This window comes from Lycorma delicatula, chromosome 4 (assembly GCF_047948215.1).
Source record: "Lycorma delicatula isolate Av1 chromosome 4, ASM4794821v1, whole genome shotgun sequence".
In the NCBI taxonomy this organism is placed as follows: Eukaryota; Metazoa; Arthropoda; class Insecta; order Hemiptera; family Fulgoridae; genus Lycorma; species Lycorma delicatula.
The window spans coordinates 150,119,937-150,142,482 of NC_134458.1; the positions used below are offsets into that span (position 1 = coordinate 150,119,937).

Below are 22,546 nucleotides of genomic sequence, written 5' to 3' on the forward strand. Positions count from 1 at the left end.
TGTCTATTTTTTTATTGCATGATTTTGTTTGAGAGGTCTTTGGCATTCATTTACTTGTGTGTAACACATACAGCAAGAAAGTTTCTACTATTACACTGATTTGCAAAAAATGATTTCTTCTTTTAACAAAGTCATAGTCAAAACTGTTTTCAACCATTCATAAAGAAAATTAATATTTTTACTAAATTAATATTTTATTTAAAAAAAAAAGAAGAAAATGCTATATATATATATATATATGTAGAGTGAGTAATATTTTTTATATACTCTGCATATATATATGTGTGTGTCAATAGAAATACTCAGATGTCTATGTATGTTAGGCATCTCCTGTTTGGTGAAACAGGTTTTACCAAAAACTTTTGAAATGCTGCTTGATAACAAGATTACATTTTAGTAAAATTTTTCTTGTAATATCTAAATTTAGCCTAAATCTTGATTTTCTTAAATGTAGTTTGGAGTGTAACAAGAGTGAAAGCATTGCTGTCTGTAGAAAAAATTAACACACTTTCTCTCTGTGTGTGATGCGATCTACCACTGGAGTTAGTTAGGTAGTTCTTAGATGGTGCCACTGAAACACTATTGTGCCAAACCTACACTCGCTAACCTTGACTAGCAAGCAAAGCGAGCAGTTAAGATTAGATTGTATTTATAATTTTATGTTTTTTCTTATCTCAATATAGTGTTTCAGTGCTGTCATCTAAGAACTAACTACCTACAGTGGTATATTGCCTACTACATTATTATGAATTTTTATAATTCCAGTTATACACTACATACACATGTGTGACCTGTTTGTCAATTGCCAGTTAACAAGAAATTCAGAAATAACTGAAAAGTTTCATAGACTACACTTTTTTCTTAAGTGATGCGTTAATAGAGGAGAACAATTATTTGTATTATTTCAACCTATTTTAAAGTGAAATGTTATTTCTTTTCTTTCTTAAGTGAAAGAAGCTTCTACCTGGGTTAGAAAAAATTTAAAACTTTACTATGCGACAACCTGCCAATTTTTTTTTAATATTTTGTTTTTTTTAATAAAGTAAATTAGACCTTCTTGCAAATTGTACAACAAAAGTCAAAATCATACAGTAACTGGTAAAATGTGATAAAATCATTAATTATTTTCTTTCTCATAATGTGTTGACTGTACAAGGATAATTTTAGTGAATGCTCTGTTCATTTTAACTTTTATAGATATAAATTTGTTTTTTCTTTCTTTTTATTTATGGATTCTGTACAAGATTCAGGTTAAAAAACAGTATTTTATGAAATAGCTTGGTCTAATACCATCTTGGTTTTGTGTTTACTTACCCAAATAATGAACTTTTTTTCACTAAAAAGTAAATTTCTTTGTTAGGTTTAATACAAGATTTGATGAATGGATAGTCTATACAATACTGCTTAATTATCTGTAAAACTGTGTCATCAAAATCAAAATTTTCATACGTTTATACAAAGTGCACAATGAAGAAATTGAGAAACTTTCAGGACATTTTACTGGTGGTTCTTGTGTAACAGCTAGCAAAAGATTTCACCCTAATTTCAGTTCCTCTAATAAAAAGAAGCCCTACTGTAATTTTTGGAACCCAACTTATGTAGTTAAGTGGTCTCTCATGTAATTTGAGCTGGAAAATAGGATTAAACAGGTCCCAGAAATGTAACTGTAATTTTTGGAACCCAACTTATGCAGTAAAATGGTTTCTTATGTAATTTGAGCTGGGAAATAGGATTAAACAGGTCCCAGAAATGTAAAATAAAAGCTTTATGTAAGCTTTAAATGTAAAATAAAAGCATAAAATGTGTAAATAAAAGCTTTTAAGATATTTTATGTGAAACACTAAATTCGGTGTCTGAAAACAAGTTATTTTTGTAGGTTTGTAGTACTTTGTTAAATGACTAATAAATGGGGTAGATTTGTGTCAAAACTTGTAGAGAATTTAATTATAGTAAAGCAGCCGATAAAAAGTAAAAACTTTTTAACTGACGAAAAATATTTTTCTTTTTGTATGTAATAAACATTCTGTTTAAAAACAAAAATTCTAATTTTAAAAGAAATACAAAATTTATAAAACAGTATTTTAGCAACAATTTTATTGTTTAGGTTAGGAAATTAACTCCTGGTCAATGTTGAAAAGTGTGTAATTTGTTTGAATCTGTTTGTCATAAATTATCCTACAGAAAAAGTGAAGTGTACCGTTATCATATCATAGTGTAAAAATACCTTTTCAATTTTTTTAATGGGGAATATAATTTTTGTTTATGGATGTAAAAAATACTGAAGCTGCTCGACATGTATATCAGGAGAGATCCTGATAACGAAAACTTCAGTATAACAGCATTTACGATCAAAAGGGTCATGTCCAATGTGTTCGTTTTCTGTTGACACCATGAAATTATTGAAATCGTACCTTCGTGTCTTGAAAAATAATTAGCCAGCTCTTTTCAAGGATGTACCTTTACAAACTAGATTGCAAATGATTTTCCAGCTTGGTGGTACAATCCCACATTTTTCATTAGTAGCTAGAAATCACTTGAATGCTAATTTCTTAACTGGATTAGATGTGGTAGACCAATGTATTGGCCACCACGATCACCTGACGTAATGTCACTAGATTACTTCATTTGGGGCAATATGAAAACGAGAGTATACCAACAAAACGTTAATACTAAATAACAGTTACTCATTGAAATACAAAATGACATTGAATTTATACAATTCAATCCTGAGATGATACGGAAAGCCAATGAAAATATTTTACATTGGGCACAGTGCTGCATACATTGTGAAGTCGGGAATTTCAAACAAGTACTGTAACTGAGGTTAGTTATTCTGTTACCATTTATAATTTTATTGTATTAAAAATAGTGCAGAAAGAATACTGTTTTCTATTTTGTTTCATTAAAAAAAACAATTTTTTAAAGTTTTTATTGGCTGTATTTACATTAAATTCTCTATAAGTTATGTTACTAAATCTTGTTCTAAAAACCTTGTTTTGTTGAAAAATATGTTTTTTTGTTATAAACCAGAACAAGAAACCAATGACTTTACAACTTATTTTGGATCCCAAAAATTACAGCAGGGCTTTTTTTATTAGAAGAGCTGAAGTTTGGGTGAAATTTTTCACTAGCTATAACAAAAAAACAAAGCTTTTCCAGCCTTATATTTATATGAACCTTTTTCATTTTTCACCAGTAGAAAATGTTCTGCAAGTTTCTACATGGGACACTGTATTTTTGACAGTGGTCCAGTGACTAGGCATTCTGGTTAATACTTTAATATTTTTATGAATTATGGAAACAATCCTCCATAATTTTAGTTATTTAGGTAGCCCAAAAATTATATTCAATTTGTACTGGCTGCTATTACCTAATATGTAATTTACAATACTTTAAAAAGATTGCTGCTGCTTGTATTAGATGAATCTGGAAAACAGTAAAGTGCCCACTCACAATTTTACAGCCTGCAAAACATATGTATATATCTGCGTACTTTGTATACCTATATTTTTACATTTATATTTATATACCTGCAGAAATTAAGATTATGATTCATAACATTAAATGTGACAGAAAATTGCTTCCATGCCCACTGTTGAAAATTCAAGCTTGGCATTGATTTTTATGTCAAATATTTGCTACCAAATTAGGAAATTTATTAAAAGAAAACACATTGTCTGTTGCCATATTTTATCCTGTTCTTGTTTGTAAGGTAAGAAATTAATTTTTTAATCATAAAAGCAAAAGCCTGACTGTAACCTTAAGAAAAAAGTTAAAAAACTCATAACAAAATTATCTGTTTGGTAATGTAGTTAATAAGAATATCAAAAGTGAGGAAGAAAGAGAAACAGAACATGAGAAGGCTGTGTATTGCAAGAAAATATTTATGAGACACTTACATAAAATAATTATTTTTCCTTTTGTAAAAAAACAGTTGGATTAGTACAGATAAAAAGGTTTTTATAAGGAATATTGCAAAGGGCTCAAATGTTTATTTAACACTTGATTACACATACCATGCTTCACAGGGCTACCATTATTTTGAACAAAACTTTCAGAGCATTTAGTAGTTGGTGAAGGTTTGCCATATAAGATACTGAAGCAAGATGAAGGCAGAGTAACAGCTCATGTATAATAATTGGGCTAGAGCTGCTGAAATGTTGGTAATACTAGTATGTTAAAGCTAATAACATAAAGCAAGGATTAAGGCCCATTTATAAAAGTATGGCAAAATGAATGGAAAGCTCAACATTTCAAAATCTTTGGGCTGTTGGGTAGTGAATAGATCATCTCTCCTATTGGGATAAGATCATTTATGTCAGACTGCTTAAATTGAATGAAGAGACTGCTGTTATCAATCAAGTTGCTATAATCAATTTTTAACTACTTCACTGCAAAAATACAACCATACAAAGCATGGTTGAAATGAAAAAGTTACTGCATTATAACCATATCAGATTTAAAAATGTGGTGAAAAGGAATTTAGTTATAATTGTGGATGTTTAAGGTAGAGAAAGTAGAAAAAAGGCTATAATTCAATGGATGAAATTTGAAAGACTCTACCTTATGGTATGTGACCTTTACAATCATTTAGATGGTTAATGTCTTTCAAAGAAGAATATACAAAATACAAAACTTAATTTAATAACGGAATGTGAGAAATAGGTCATAAAATTAATAAGCCTTAAAATTGGGTTCACAAAATATTGCTGTTTTTTATGTTAGTGTTTACATATCATTTTGTAAGAGTAAGAAGGGTCAAGAACTTCTGAATCGACCGATTAAAATATATGTTCTTTTTAACCTGAAAAGGTTGTTCTCTACATAATGTCAAGTTAGGTTTGATGAAAAATGTTGTAAAAGTCATGTTAAAAGCTTCAAACATAACTTAAAAAGAACAGTGATCTGTAACCCGACTTTCGAAAGGAAATTGAACCTAAAGAATTAGCTGCTAATAATTTTTGTCAATAAGGTAAAAGCACTTTTAGGCAACAGAAAAGAAGTTAAGCTATATGGGATATCAAATGATGCCAAAATACATTCTCTATATTTGTATATCAATTTCTTTCTGAAAAATCTTGGCACATTTAGCAAAAGAGTGAGGAGATTTCACCAGGATGTTAAAACCATAATACAAAGGCTGCTGGCACCCAGCAATTATGGGCGACTACTACTGCTTATTTGTAGAAAAAATTTAATCCATGTAACAAGAAAAAAATTAGAAAATATATTATGTATTTCTTTTATTTTTACATAGTCTAAAATATGCTCATATATAGCAAGGTAAAATTTTTATTTCATTATAAGTAAAATGAGTATTCCAATTATTATTTATTTCTATTTTTAGATTTACAATGTTTTGCAATCATTTTTTAATTTTCTGCTGCAAAATTAACTAGAAATATATAATTTCACTGGTTACAAAAACATTTTGTTGTAGATCAGAGTAAACTTTTCCTTAATTTGAACCAGTCAGTAATTTTTTTTTTTTTTTGTTATGGTCTTTTCTGTATAAGAGAGTATTTTTTTTACTACCATCCTTTTGTTTCTTGTCATATTACAATTAAACACTCTTTTTTGGGCAAGAACTGAGAGCTTGTTTAATTAACTTATTTTTTATTGCATTTTCATATGTATAATGCTCATCCCCTATTACTAACTTAAAAATTTTCTTCTCTTTATTTTACCTCATTTCCAAGAATTATTTCATGTTGTTACTTTTGATTACCAAGCTCATAAGTGTTTATTTTACCATAGATAGTTGAAGATGACTGGGTGATGTATCATGCTCATGTAACTCCGTAACATCTTTGCTATCTTTAAACAACAGGAATAAAACCATCTAAATTGGATGTGTAACACCAGGTGTATAAAATCCAACAAATTAAATTATGGATGTTTTGAATAAAGTTCACTGAAGTGTTGAAAATGTCTGTGTATTACATTATAACTTGAAAATAATTCACCTAATTTTAATAATACCTTCACAGTTGGAAGACTTGATTCTCAGAAAGAATAAAATAGGTAATGTAATGTGTCAAAAATATGCCTGTGCCATCACTGTATTCATAATTGAGTATAATCATTTTTGACAAATATGAAGACCTTTTTCATTGAAATGTGTAAAAGAAATATGTATTGTGAATATTGTAACTTTTGTAACTAAAAGGATGACAACTTCATTTTAAAAGGAATTTGATGAAGTGTTCATATCATGTAAAGTTACAAGCTTTAGCATCTGTGTAATTCTGATTAATTCAGTTTATTCTAAACAGCAGGGTTAAAAAGTGGAATAAAAATAACATTTTGTTTTAACACTCTTTTTTTCTACAATCTGTTTATTTTATGAAGAACAGTGTTTTTATTATCAGATCGGAAAAGATCAGATTGCTTTTTTCCAAATGTCCAATAAACAAGAAATAAAGAAAATGGATAGGGAGGGTTCAATCTATTTTGCTTTTTATAAAACAAACTGCTGCAGTATATAATGAAGCAATAATTCTGTAGCAGGCAATGACTGGTAAATCACAACTGTATATTTCTAGAAACAAATATAATGATACATAGAGAAAAAAATCAATATTACTCAGTCACTAAATATAAAGGAAAATGCAGATTTCCTGACAACGGTACTGAAAATTGCATTATTTTAACACCTGACAAGTAAAAAGTGAAGGTCATTGTTCATAAATTCTGTTACAAGCATACTACTCTAACGGTAAAAAATATAAAAACTTGCAAATAATAATAGGGTGAATCAAAACGTGATTATAAATCTTATTATTCTTTAAAAGTAAACAAAGGAAATCAATAAATTAATACTTAATAAAAGTAACAAAGAAATGTGTTTATATTAGTTTAAAATAGTCATATTCACTCCTATTTTTTCAATGTTTTACTTATAATTTACTTTTTAAATTATATACAGCGTTTCATTTTAATCACTCCCAGGCGAAAACGAAGTTACTCGGATTGGAGGTGGATACTTCAAGTGGTGACCTTAAAATTTATTTTAAAGTTAACACGATTTTTTAAACAAATGACCTATTTCTGACCAATGAAATGAGCAGAAAATGTTATATTGAAATATGCGGTCACAATATGGCCGTACTTTAAGGTTCATAGGATTTTCTTACAACGGAATGACGTACTTTGGTCTCACCAATGAAAAGAGCAGAACATTTTACATTGAGATATATGGTCACACATATAAACTTGGATTTTTTTTAAGTCATACAACTAACCATCAGAGATAGGTGTTATACGGGTTACACGTTTTTGAAGGTTATGCAATATTCCAGGACATTTATCTCGCAAACTATGGGAAAGAGCATATAAAAACGACTTTACACTATTTCTGTTGGTTAGACATTACGTCATTCTTTTTGAAAAAATCGTGTTAAACTTAAAATCCAAGGTCACCATAAAGTGTTTCTCTTTATAACTACATAATATTTTTTGTATTGTGCGTAATTTACGAGAAAATCACATTTCTTTTTACTGTTTAGCCTGAAGGAATTGCCGTTCAGTATTACTTCAGAGTATGATATGTATGAGTGTAAATGAAGTATAAGCTTGTACAGTCTCAGTTCGACCATTCTTTAAATATGTGGTTAATTGAAATCCAAGCACCAAAGAACACTGTATCCACGATCTAGTGTTAAAATCCGTATAAATGTAACAAAACTGCCTTTACTAGGACATAAACGCTGGAACGCTCGACTTCCAAATCAGCCGATTTAGGAAGACGCGTTCATCACTAGACAAACCTGGTGGGTTTGGCGAGAAAATCACCTTTCTTTTTCCTGTTCAGCCTACGATAACTACCGTTTAGATAATTCTTCAGAGGATGATATGTACGAGTGTAGTCTTGTACATTCTCAGTTCGACCATTCCTGAGATGTGTGGTTAATTGAAACCCAAACACCAAAGAACACCGGTATCCACGATCTAGTATTCAAATCCGTGTAAAAATAACTGGCTTTACTAGGACTTGAACGCTGTAACTGTCGACTTTCAAATCAGCTGATTTGGGCAGACCTGGAGTGAAGAATTGGAAAAGAAAAATATGAAGACAGGTATTGAAAAAACCAAAATCTTGCTCATTTCTAAAAACAGAAGAGATAAATATTGACCTAAATATATGAAAATTTGAAGCAGGTTGAGTCCTTTACATATTTGGGTTCTGCTACTAGTCATTGGTAGAATGCAGGAGGAAACAGATTCTAGAGTAGAGGTGGGGGTGTAAGCTTTGTATTTTGCACTGTCTAGAGGATTATTCAACATGAAAGAAGTTAGTGTAAATTTTAACAGCTGTATTATGTCTATGTATGTTCCTACAACTAAATATGCCAGCGAATAATGGATGCTGATGACAGCAGTAGAAGCTGACTGCACACACTAAAAATTAGGTTTCTGAGAAAAATGTTAGGAAAGACTAGACAGGATTGTAAGAAACCAATGAAGATTTGAGAGAGGGGAAGATATAATTATGAGGAAAGAGATGTTTACTAGCTTGTGCTTGAAAGGAAAGTTCAAGATTGTAGAACATGGACTCAATAAATATGACTCCATGAATTATATGTCTATGTATACATAGGCCTAATCAAAAACAATAAATTTTAGTTTACTTTTGGGAACTATGACTTACCAGAATAAAAAATAGTCTTGTGCATCTGGAATAAATTATTCCTAATTTGTATGTTGCAAATCTGTTTAACTAGTTAACAATAAGTAATCCCCCACGACCCAATGAGATGAGGTATAGTCTTATACACTCAGGCTGAACATAACTGAGATGTGGTTAATTATTACAACCACCCAAGTATACCGATGTCCACTGTCTAGTGTTCAAATCCATGTAAAAGTAACAAACTTCGAATCAGCTGTTCAAAAAGTTACTGTGACAATGAGATTACCACCACTAAACCAGTCCAGTGGCTACCTGGAATAAATGCAGAGAAAATTTAATTCATATTAATCCTGTAATTTAAATATTATGGACTGTAAATAGCATTCCGAACACTTAGTTCCTCATAACAACTTATTAATTAATGGCATTTAAAGGATCATATCCATACTAATTTAAGATGTGGACTGTCATGCAAGAGATTTTATACTTCTGTGCATTTGTTTAAGCATGAGTAAAATTAGAATACTTGCATATGCAATAATACAATGTAATTTTCCATCAATTTTAAGTATGGCTCACTATATAAATGTGATAATTTTTAATTATAATGTATGAAATTTTTAACATATATTTTGATTATAAAACAATTTATTTGTGCTTGAAACTAATACAACTGAACATGTTGAATGTAGCTTCTTTACTACTGTATGATATAAAGTATTGTAAAGCAATTTATACAAATTTTTTTTGAAATACTAAATGTTAATATCTTTGTCATCATTAACAACTACACCTCCCCTGTGTAAGTTTATGAAATACCATACATATACAGTTCAAAATAAGATACATTTTATTTGGTTGTCTCATGACTTAAATTTAACCATACTTTCCTCTGCCGTATTAGTTTGACATAGCTTTTGAATTTCACAATTTAGATTTCTAGGTTTTGGATGTAAGGGTACATTTGCATTTAAATTCAAACAACTAAAAATTTTCAACCGGTGTTCTTTGGTGGTTCGGTTTCAATTAACCAGACATCTGAGGAATGGTCGACCTGAGATTGTACAAGACTACCACTGCAAGTAATACTTGCAGTGGTTCTGGAGGCTAAACAGAAAAAAAAGACCTGGATTTTCAATTTATTGATATGTATATATTCATGTCAAAATTGTGATCTCTATCAGTAGTTCACTTGGCTTCCATAGAAGTTTGTTTAAAAACAAAACACAACATAGTGATAACCTTATCACTAAAAAATAAGGAAAATATGTAACTGCATTTTAAATGATTAAGAAATACCAAAACAATTTAAATTTCTGGGAGGGGATCTAATTTGTTGTCTGTAGTCATCTGAAAATTAATATTGCAATTGGAACGATATAAAGATTGTTGATAATATTTTAACTGAACTACCAATATTATATTCATGTAAACCTTCATTATTTTAAGTAATTAAAATCACCTAACTTTCACAGCCAGGAGGTATTTCATCATTTAATAAATCTGTATGTTCACATTTTAGATATACAGCAGTGGTTCCCAAATTTTTCAGAGTTTCAGTGCTCTTTTTCAATTAAAATTTTTACATGGCGCCCTACCCTAAGTAAAAGTATGGCTACTTGTAAGAAATAAAAATAAATAAAACTCATGTATCTTCATTATTTTTTACTTTATTAACATGAAATTAATAATTACAGATGTCTTTGTTCAATTAATTATGAAGCTTTTAGCGCAGTACACAGTTTGGGAATCGCTGATATGTTATCAGTCTGCAAAGGATAGTGGTCACACATTAAAACTTAAGCTAAGTGGTTAGAATTTGAATACTATTTTTTAAAGAAAATTTATGACAATAAAAGAGATACCAGTGAGAAAATTTAATAATCTCATACAGAATGGATCATCATAATTTGAAACACTTTCTACTTCATAATTTGTGGGCAACTTTAATTGTAAAGATGGTGAGGATCAGTGGGAGGGTAAATTTAATCAATGATCACCAATCTGTATCTATACAAACTAGAGAAGTAATACAGTAGACTTTTTACCTATGAGAATTCCTAATTAAGTCGATATGCGAGAAGTATGCCAGAAATTGCACTAAAGGCCAGTCTAAAAGATCATCTTGTTAATTTTTATGTCTATTGCTACTGACTACATTTCTATCGTTAAATTTCAATGTTACATTCTTATATATCAGTTTAGCCATGATAAATTACACTGTAATCTATCTTACTGAAAATAAAAAAAAAAAATAAAAATTCTGAAAATAATTTTCAAAACATTGTGCTGTAGTGATTAATGAATAACAGCTTACAATTAAGGTTATGTGCTAGTCACCAAAATCAAACAAACTGTACTGAAGTTTATATTAAGCTGATGTCAATTTGCAAATTATAACACAATCTCATTTTTTTAAAAATAAAAATTAATATGCTGTATATCATTTTACATGTTCTGTGGTAAACAATAATGATAAGATTGTATCCATACACTTTTACATTCATTCTCTTGTCACTCATGAAATAAAACCAATATTGCTCCCTTAATCAAAATGGTGATTACCTTTGTCAAATACTATAATACAAGACACATTTATAATCATGATTCTAAATTAGAAGGCAAAAATATATACATTTTATAATTTAGTGGGCAATACTTACAAAAAATTTTGGTACAGAAATTGTACTTATGTTAGTTGCCATGAGATTACTGGTATCAAATTTTTAGATAATCTCCTTATATCCTATTCATTCACATTTGAATTTTATTTAGTGGCTGTCTTTTCACACTTTACTATACTTGCCCTGGTACTATTTTTATGTGGCCTGGAAAGAAGTGAACTATAACTACTAAAAATAAGTTTTTTCAATTCTAGTGGCACTGTCACTTTAACATTTTTCCATCACTGTTCTAAAGAAAAGCATTATTGAAAACAGAAAATAAATTTTATCACATACTTTTTAACTGGTACTGATGACAGATACCAGTGCATTCCCTTTAGTGAATGCACTGGTATATGGAATGATTTCTTACTGAATTTTGGGAAATTGTCACATCATGGCAAATGTATGAGAAGGTTTTTGCAACAGCAAGTGTTCTTGATGCACCACACTGAGGACTTGAGCTGAGATGTCTGCTGCTGTGGAGGCATTGATTCAACAATCATCGATGAAATCAACCTACAAATGTTCTGCAGAGTTAGGAATTCCAAGATCGACAATGTGTGTAAGAACTTGTCCATTGCTACTAATGTCTGTAATGATCTAGCATATTTAAATTATTCATTGATGTAATGTTATTCAATTAAGTAATTGCTATAATTTGATGTTGAACTTAACACTTATAGCTTGAACTTAATCACTTACCATTGAGGAATTATTTAACCAATCCTGCTCAAATGTTTACAAACGGCAGACTATTCTCTTAACTTAAGTTTCAGAACTGGTTTACAAACCAGTTGTATAATCTTTGATTATACAAGATAGAAGCATCTATTATTAACATTGACATTTTGTATATTTTTATCTACTTTTAATTGAAACAAAAATGTAAAAAATATGGGTAGGAATGTGGGCAGGATTGATGTAATAGTTAAGAACTTTTCCATTTTCTCAGTAAAAACATAACTTAAAAAATTATTAAAAAAAAAAAATCAACATTACTAAGCGCAGAATAAAATTACATAAATTTTCATGTGACCTTCAAATTTGGGTGAATATAATTTCTGCGCAGGCTATAAATCTTAATCCACTTCCCACTTCCAAAATAGTATGTTAAAAAACTAGTCTCAAATTCTATAACTTTTGGTTACAACCTCTTTATTTTCTCAGTCATTGATATGATTGAGGGCTGCCAAGTACAGATCATGTTAACATACAAATACAACCACTTGTCTATGAATTTTAGCATATGTATTTTGATGTACAAAAACATATCACTGCCAAATTTCACAATCAACAGCAGTAGTAGTACTGTTCATCCATGAGAATAGAGCTCTAAAGAATGTAAAAGCGGCGAGCTACTATCATGCGTGTGTGAAAGATAGACAAAGGAGACTGTCACTTCTCTCCGCATGCCTCATACCGCAACTCTATTCTCATGCTGGCTAAACAATAGTGATTTACAAAGATAATCTATGCACATAAAATACTGTAATTAAAATATCATGTTTATAGCTGTTTAAATATATTTTTTCAGTTCCTATATTTTTGCCATAACAGTTACTGCATACTACTTTATAACTACCAGCATAGCTACATTAGGTAGCTATGCTGGTACATTAGGTAGCTACATAGCTACAGCATACACATGTCCTACGATTCTCAACTCTGTAGATAGTCCGTCAATGGGGGAAAAAATTCGATTTTCGAAGAAAATTGGTAGAGTTTAAGGAAAAATTAATGTCAATTTCGGAACTTTTCAATCAATGAAAAGTTCTTAAAAGCCAAAATAATTACAGTTGCCTGAAGTGTCTTTTTATAAACAAATTACAATACCTAAGCAATGAATAAACCAATTTTCTTGTGTAACCACTCATTGTATTTGGAATTCCAAGAGCTAACTTTTAAAACAGTAAATGTTTTAAAAGAAACATTGTTGGATTTACAAAAAAAACTGCATTTTGTTAATTAGATACTGCAAAAAAGCTGAAAACCCACAAAATTCAACATTTAAGGGCTTAAATATAATTTATTATAGGTAATGCAAATGTCCAAAACTTGTATTCCGAACCTTTTCGCCTGGGAAGTTTACTTACCTATAAAATTTAAAAACAGATTTTTACCATCTTTGAACGGCTGCCATTTTGTTCAGTTGCATATAAACAAGTTATACTTACGCTAATCTACAACCCTATGTGCTTGCCTAAACTAAGAAAAAATATATAAATTTGATAAGATTTAGGTTCCTATCAATTAGAGAAAAAGTAATTTAATTAATGAGAAATAACTTGTTAACATAATTTATGTGCAGATATAAATATCATCCACAGTATTATGCAAGATGAAAAACAAGAAAAAGTGTTCAGATTTAACTACTTATCTAACTGAGACACTTTCACATTTCAATTAACATATAAAAATCATCAAAATTAAATGAAAAAAATAAAATTACACTGTAAAATATTTTATTAAGCTGAGCAGGTTGTTGATTGCAGTCAAATTGAATTATTAGATCCACTTCCTTTAATCATCTACACATAAATTTTCTGATATTTAATATTTTGTAAGATTAATCAAAAACATGTAACACAATCAAGACTAACAATTCTGGTTAGGCTACACATCTAGAATAATTTTAATGAAATTACAAAAATCAGCTGTACTAAAAAACACAATATTAATTTAATCAATTCCAGAATAAATAAAATATAATCATTTTTCCAATCAGGTACTTTGTAACTGGCTGTGCTTCATTTAAAGTAACAGCTCTTGTAATGATTTATATAAAATTAAGTGTTCCACTGCCAAATTGTACATTAAAAATGCTAGATTGTAATTGGTTTTATGCACAATAATCACAATTAAACTTATGTTACTGCTTTTGTTACAATTTTTGAAGTATGATCCTTGATTAAAAAGAATATTCATTAGACTGCTGGTAATCTCATTTTGATATCTCCTGTTGAGAACTTGTTTTTGTATATTTTAATTTTACTCAGCAGATATTGTTTTAAAATTATTTTCTAGATGGAACACAGATTGGATAGGCCCACATATTTGATTCAACTTATTACTCTTCTGTTCAGCCTCTCATAAAATATCATCCTTTGACGCATAAATATGACCTGTATGAGCTATTATTTACCTACATACATAAACAATTAAATGGTAGCACATGAAAGAATGATGTCAAACCATCAATAGATCCCCCCACTTATTATTTATTGATAAACAGTATGATTTTAAACGATTTTTTACAAACGAAAGTAACATTTCATAAAACAAAATGCAAATACCAGCAGCAGCTTAGCATCTGGCACGGGTAGGCTGCATATATTATATGGTATGTAGTTGTAATGCAGTGTGAGAGCAACGTGTTAAAAAGCACATAATAACCTGAGATTTACATGATGCTAACACTTATTTCTTACTGAATCTCCACTTTAATGAGGGTAAATAGAAGTGTTGAAAACAGGTATAATATTGTATTTTATTTCTATTACTCAATTTATATTTAAAGACTCAAATTTATTTATATTTACCCGAAATTGATTTATAAAATGTAAAATATAAAATGATTATAGAGTAAATTTTTAACTGTACAGGTGATAGTGATTAGAGAAGCTTCATAAGTACATTATAAATTTAAGATAAAACATTTTTGAGTACCATATTATATATTTAATACAAAAATAACTAAATAAATAATAAAAAAAAAAAACAGACATTTCAATGAACACATCATCTTTATTGGAGGAATTAAATAAGTAAAATAAGAAAAAACAAAGTCAAACCATTTGCAAAAATCTAAGTACTGTCAATAAATATAAAACCATCATATGCATAAATACATCAATTTATTACAAGAAAAAACAAAGAAAATCTATTTCAAGAGATACAACTGAGAGAAGTGACACTGTACTTACAAATTAAACAAAGTAATAATTAATGAACGAATACAGAATGATGGAAGTGTGTGTGTATATCCAGTGAACACGTATGAATATTCTGAAAAAAATTGATAAAACCTCAATTATGTGGAATAGTTTTATCTTCTACCTAATATTTCAAAACAAAACAAAAAAGTAAATAACACAAAAAGCCCATAACCCTTAGATTAGAGAAATTGATATGGCTAAATATTGTGTTAGTATACTGCATTGAGAGAGGTGATGATGATCTTATAATAAATACATCCTGGAAAACACAATCGCCTGCCATGTACATGACAGGGGACATGAAAGTCCAACAGCGATGATGCTGTGATTGCTTTACTTATGGAAGATAAAATGAAAACAATCACCTGTTTTAAATAACATTTTAAATAACAGGGGACAGAAAAGTCCAACAGCCGAAGCTGTGATTGTTTTACAGAACATTAAGGAAACGAAACAATCGCCTAAGCTAGATCCTTGAGGGGACGAATATTCGTCCAACAGCATCTTGTGCTGTGATTAACAAAATCACCTGCGAGGATCCAGCTGGGGACTTAGTCCGACAACTAATGAACCATAACTAATTAATAAATAATACTTAGGACTTAAGTCCAACAGTATCGTACTGTGATTGTTTGTCTAAAAAAAACCCAAAATATGACTGATGGATGATTTATTGCAAATGAAATAAATAAATAAATAAATAAATACATAAAAAATAAAAATAAATAAATACCTTAATTTCACTGCCAGTAAGATACAAGCAGGTATATGAGAATAAGAAATGAAAACCTAACAAAATACCTGTTTTTAAATAAATCCTCGGAGAATGATTTTTGTTTAATGATATAAATAAAATACAATCCAGCAATATATATTAAATATATTATTACAGCCAACCTTAGACAAAATTAAAAACAAATCCTTCACAGGAAATTAAGTAAAAATTCCCCAGAATTCAGTATTTCATTTTAACACTATGCTTAACAATTTTTTAAAGAATGGATCTTACTTCATTGGAAAAAAACCACCTGTGTAAATAAAAACTATATTTTCAATGAAAACCTTTTTAATCACATACTGCTTAACATTTCAACCATTTTTTAACCATTTGCAATGTTTTATAAAGAGCAAAAAATAAAAACTGAAAATTAAAATTTACTAAGTACTCCCTGAATTAAAATTGGCTACTAATATAAATGTTTCTAGAAAATAAATAATCTTTCAGTAATGAAAAAAAAAAAGTTGCCCAGTAGGACTTGAACCATAACTAGGAGTGCGATTATTTTTTTGTTTTAGGAAAAATGTAAACAGTATATTATCTGCAGAGAAAAAAACATTTTATATTTTACTTTAAAATAATATATTCTAAGTGAATTTAGGTTATCTTATCTTGGCAGAGAGATAATACTGCATAGGAAATCGTAAAACCCTTACTTGAAATTATCAAGTGAAAAGCAAAAACGATTGACATACAAACAGTGAATTTACAATGTACTTGCTGAAATGAAACTATATTATTATTAAAGAATTGAACAACACAACATCAACCATTAACATGCTATTCAACACAAAGTAGTTTTACGAGTTAATAAATACTTATGAGAAGTTTGATATTTAATCAAAATTTAAGAGACTTCTTTTTAAACTGGTTGCCTTAATACTTAAAAAATAGACATTTTCTTCAATTCTTTTTTCTAAATTTTTGGTAATTTTTCTTGATATTTACAACTAAAAACAGCCTGAAAAAGATTTTGTCAATAATTTTGTCTACATTAAAATATAATTTCCCGAAACTAAAAAATGCATTTCAAAAGTTAAGTATACCCTGTATTTTAACAATTATATCTAATTAATGATAACCCTACCTTGATCCAATTGTATGTAGAAATGTTACTGTGGCAATTCCAAAATATGGGTTATGAAATAATGACACACAGATGAGTGGATATTTTACAATTATAAAAAAAAGAAAAGTTGACAAAATAAAATGACAAACTATTGCATATGAAACATAAAACAAACAAATTAATAAAATTGATTAAGGTATTTTTATGCAGGTGTTAGAAAAGTACAAAAATATATCTTAATATTACAAAACTGATTACTAGGAACAATTAACTAAAATGCAATCAGCTATATAAAAAAGGAGTTTAAAATTTCTATTAGCCATCTTGGATCTAATTTTTTAAATAATATAGTACCATCATGTGATATGTGACCATTTTTTCTTTAGGATCATGTAAAACTTTACAAGAACATTACTGTGAAAACCAGTAAGGTGAACTAATCTAAAGATTGCGCAGGAAATGAAACAGAAATTACATTTCATTAGGATACAATTACGAGATTGTATTCAAAAATTACTATATAATTACTTTTATAACTGAACAACTTAAGAATTTTGAGAGCATAAAATTATGAGGGTCATACCTCACCAACTGAGAATAAAATTAATGAGTATTTAATAAATCTGTTTAATACAGATAAGCTAAACAAGCACAGCTAAAACGTAATATTTACTTTTAACCATACATATTCAGCCTTTTTTTTATATTAGGCATGATAATCAAGTTGTATTTTTCTATTTACAAGATTTTTTTTGTTCTTAGTTGTATTTTTGTGAAATGGATATTTTTTAATGGTCATTTAAAAATATAAATATTATTGTATGTATAATAGACTTTAAGTTGTTAATTTGCTGAACCATCATTCAGCAATCACATTAAAAAAAAATGCATCTATATTTTTTTATACCTATAGGCATTCTTATTTTCAAAAACGTTTTTTATACTGGTACATATTTATTAAATAATTATGAGCTTTATTATCTTATCTAATGATTTGGGGGGGGGGGGGGTAAGTTAAACATTAAATTTACAAATTTTTGTTTATTGACAGTCATGTTATATCTGGTCTTTCAATCTGTTATGTATGTTGGATATGCCAAATTTGTCACTTGAAGTTTTACACATAACAATGTACTTAATACATTAACAATAATCGGCAAGGTGCAACTATATTCAGTAATGGTGCTACAAAAGTAAAACTTAGAAGTACATCTAACAAACTAAATTTGGTAGGCCTACTAAACTACAACAACAAAGTACACCTGTTCTTAGTTTGACAATACGCAAATTCGATTTAACAATTTAAAACATTTTATATTTTATAACACCATAGAATGAGTAATTTCTTCAATTATACATCTTGTAAGGATAATTAATGTTAGCTTTGTAAGTATTTTTCTTCAGCTGGTCACAAAAGAAAAAAAGAAATAATGAAGTGGTGATCGATTTTGTATCTGGTTGGGTACCCCCTATAACCTATTTATGTAAAAAATATATCATTTAAAATTCACCCTACCTATATAATGCATTGGTCAAATACTACAATCAATTAATTTGTTTATATAAAATTCCTCAAGTACTAACACCATTATATATCCTGTAAAACTGTCTTCTAAATAAAAATCTCTGATAATTCTCTTTCAGAATATTTTCAGGGTGCGGGATAAGACCCATCAGGCATAGATTGTTATTGTTTCAAAGTAAATTGCTATATGTTAATTCAACAGTAATTTCTATTGAAATATGACTATATAAAAAACAGCTTAGTGCTGTATCATATTTTTTCATCTTATTACAGCACTTAACCAGCAATAAAATGTAATCCTTTGATATCTTAACAAATTCTAGTTTAAAAGTATATAGAACTATTTTTAAGAGTTTGATGAATTGGTAAATTAGTAATAAAATATACATTTAATGAAAAATTTAACTGATGGCATTTGTATAATTCATAGTTTATCATAAGTAGATTGCAACACAAGAACAATATACAGAAATGGAATTATGATATGTGTATTCAGTGAGCTTGAATGAATATTAGTGAAAATTGAGATTTTCATTGTATGTTTGCAGAATATTACATTTAAAATATATGAACAATGTTCAAAACAAATTTATAGTTTCTTAGGCTGTGATGCATTATGACAAAAGAGAACATGGATTTATTCATAAACTACTATTGAAGTTTTTTATTTTTTAATTCATAATTTATTTCCAAAATGTGCTATAATTTTATAAACATATTACAGCTAATTATCTCCGATCTCAGTGATAGCATCTCAACCTTTCATTTAGAGGTCCCAAGTTCGAATCTCAGTCAGAAATTGCATTTTTCATAGGCTAAAAAATTCCAATTTCATATTCCCAAGCTTAAGTTTATATGGAGGATTAATCATATATAAAAAAAAATATATATATATATATATATATTACAATGATTTCATTTCGTAATATTGTTTCGTAAGTATTTATTGCATATAAATTTTAAGTTCACTGTTAGCAATGATAATTCTACCATTGCTAAAATTTATTTGTGTAAATTTCACACAACAAAGATCAATAAAAATGACTAAATCTAGTACAATTATTTTATCACCTTTATTATTATAATTTTCTACATAATCATGCTGATCATAATCTGAGGTTTTGCAAAGTTTGAAAATTGACAAGTACTGTCAATAACTAGAGCCAGATATATATATAGCATTCCCACAAATAGATAATACAAGATTTTGATTACTGGATTATTATATTAAATCATCTATTTTCAAGATCAATAGCAGATTCAGAATGATATGTTTAACCATTTTGGTAAATGGAATGAAAATATTTCTACAGCATGTTTGCCTCTGATTTCATTTCCTGCATGTGTATGCAAACTTATGCACTTTAAATTGCTAATTTATTGCGTTTAAAAACAAAATACAATCATTGATAAACTGTACTCATCATTCTTAATATATCTGACTATGTTCTCTTCAAAAATTAAAATTTTTTGATTCAAGACAGTGAATAGAAATTTCTAACAATTAGTAATGTAACTATTCATTTTGTAGTAGTTTATATCTCGTCTGCTAGTGTTTCACAATTATGTAATATTAGGCACTTTATTATTAACCCAAAAAGAGTCATCTGTGTGTCAAATTTAAAGGGTTAAGAAAAACATATCTGCCATTAAAAACAAACAAGATGCCTTAAATCTAAGCAATGTATAGCTGACATTACATATGTAAGTGTCTTAAAAAAGTGTATGTTTGTAAGCTCTGTTAAAAACAGCATTAAAAATAAAAATCTAGAAAGAAAAATACAAACCACCACCAATCTCTATAACTACTAAAGTACAGAACATTACAAATGTTTGTGTGTAAATTGGTGATAACTTAATCAGGTGTAAAAAAAAGTACAGACTATAGAAGTAAGTAATTATTTATAATATTTACATTTTAATACAGGTATCTCCTAATAGGCGACTGAAAACATTAGTACCCAAATTTTTTCAATTAACATGATAATAAAATGTGTTTTTCAAAAACACTTCAGTAAAAGCACACAATTTATTCCAACATCACAGTTAAAAAAAAGTGCCTTTCCTCAGAGATTATTGCCAAATTGTGGCAACAAAGACTAAAGAGGTATGCATAACATCACTACTGTTTTGTGATCATATTATTTCATAGCTTACACAAACCATAAAATTATTACTTTTTAAATGATTAACTGTCCTAAGCTGAATCACACAAAGTATAAAAAAAAATAAAGACAGTAAATTTACAAAACAAAAAATAGTTTATAATAATATTGATCAATTCTCCGAGCATTAAATAAAAAAAAAACTTTTACAATATATATATATCTGGACATACTGAAGTTTAATTAATATTATGATTGTAACTTAGCTACAAGTTTATCTCAAAATAATTTTAAGAAATGCTTCAAGTGGATAAAGCCACAGGTTAGGACATTGATTACAGCTGACAATTAATTTATTGCATCATAAACCTCATTAGGAAGACTGTATACATAATCATTGTATTTGTGCTATACCTTTACATTTTTTGTTTCATTAATAAACAAAAGAGAACATGGATTTATTCACCAACTAATATGAAGTTCTCTATTTTTTAATTCATATTTACTCCAAAATGTGTTTTAATTTTGCATTATCTATGGTTATTTCTATTAGTTTAGAAAATGGAAATTTTTTAACACCAAAGCTTCACACCGAGAATGAAACTGTATGGGTGACAAGCATACAGTAGTTTCCTGAAATAAGATTCTTAAGTGCTAAAAACTAATTATGTTATTAGGATATGAGATTTACTTTGTCATTCTATTTATTTTTATGAATGTATGAAGTTTTCAGGTGATGAATCTGTGGTGTAAAATGAGTTCAGCCTTTTTCAGTTAAAATAAATTAATTTCATGTCAAGATAAAAAAATCCTAGTTTGCCTTTTTGTTTCATTTATGAATATTTATTTGTAGGCTTTCACTGTTGAAAAATTCAAGAATAGATTTAATATGAAGTTTTAGAAAAAAAGGAAATTAAAAAAAAATCTGTCAATGAAAAACTCCACATTACAGAATATCTTTTATCCAATTAAATCAACAAATCTTTTGAAACCGATTTATAACAAACTTATTTTATCGTGAAAAATAAATAAAAATAAACTTTTTTTGTGGTGAGAGTCAAAGAGAGTAAAGACTAATTAAACTTTTTTTTCCAAATTGATAATAACATGTTTCTTACAACATAAATCAGATGTAATAATTATTAAAATGGTTTTTATTCAGAACCAAATTCAAACTATTTCAGTAAAAACTTTTCCAAGATTCAATTTGAACACTATCTTTTGAGGAATGGCCATTAAATTTATTAATTTTTAACAATTAGAAAAATATGAATTATTAATTTGAGTGCTATTTTCTGCCCTTCTGAGCATTGTCACTCCTTTAACATTTGTAGTTATGTGTTTTGGAGTACCTGTTAAACCTTTCAAACTACTTTTGAGAATAGAGGTACTGCAAAAATGTGTAGAACTACAAATGTTCAGGGCAGAAAATAACACTCAAATCAATTATGATAATCCTAGCGGAAATATAAAATGAAGTCATATAATTGCAATTCACTTTTCAAGAAAAAAATTTAATTAGAACACCTGATGAGTTATAAACAATTTGTTTTTTATGTCTTTATAGTGTTCACTGTCTATAAATGTATTTTATTTTTCAAATCATCAAATATTCTTTCTCATTCACATATTTTATGAAAACTGGTGCTGCTGTTTAGACTTACAGGAATAAGAACAATATATCGTAAACATATTACAAATATACATTTTTATTGTGTAATAATGAACAAGAGGATCACTACTATAAAAAAAAAACTATATTGTAGAATAGCTAGAATGTAATGCTAATTTTCAGAGATTAACATAATAAAGACAATGAAAAATAAATCAAATCTT

At 28.3% G+C, this 22,546-nt stretch overlaps 1 protein-coding gene across 1 annotated transcript in view; it reads right to left on the reverse strand.

The window, feature by feature from the left end:
- Window positions 1–15,028: 15,028 nt before the first annotated feature.
- The window catches only part of LOC142323953 (BUB3-interacting and GLEBS motif-containing protein ZNF207-like), a 55,641-nt gene continuing 48,123 nt past the window's right edge, over window positions 15,029–22,546 (reverse strand). The window contains exon 13 of the transcript XR_012756184.1: window positions 15,029–15,303. The gene's annotated coding sequence lies outside the window, so the exon portion shown is untranslated. The remainder of the gene's footprint in view (window positions 15,304–22,546) is intronic.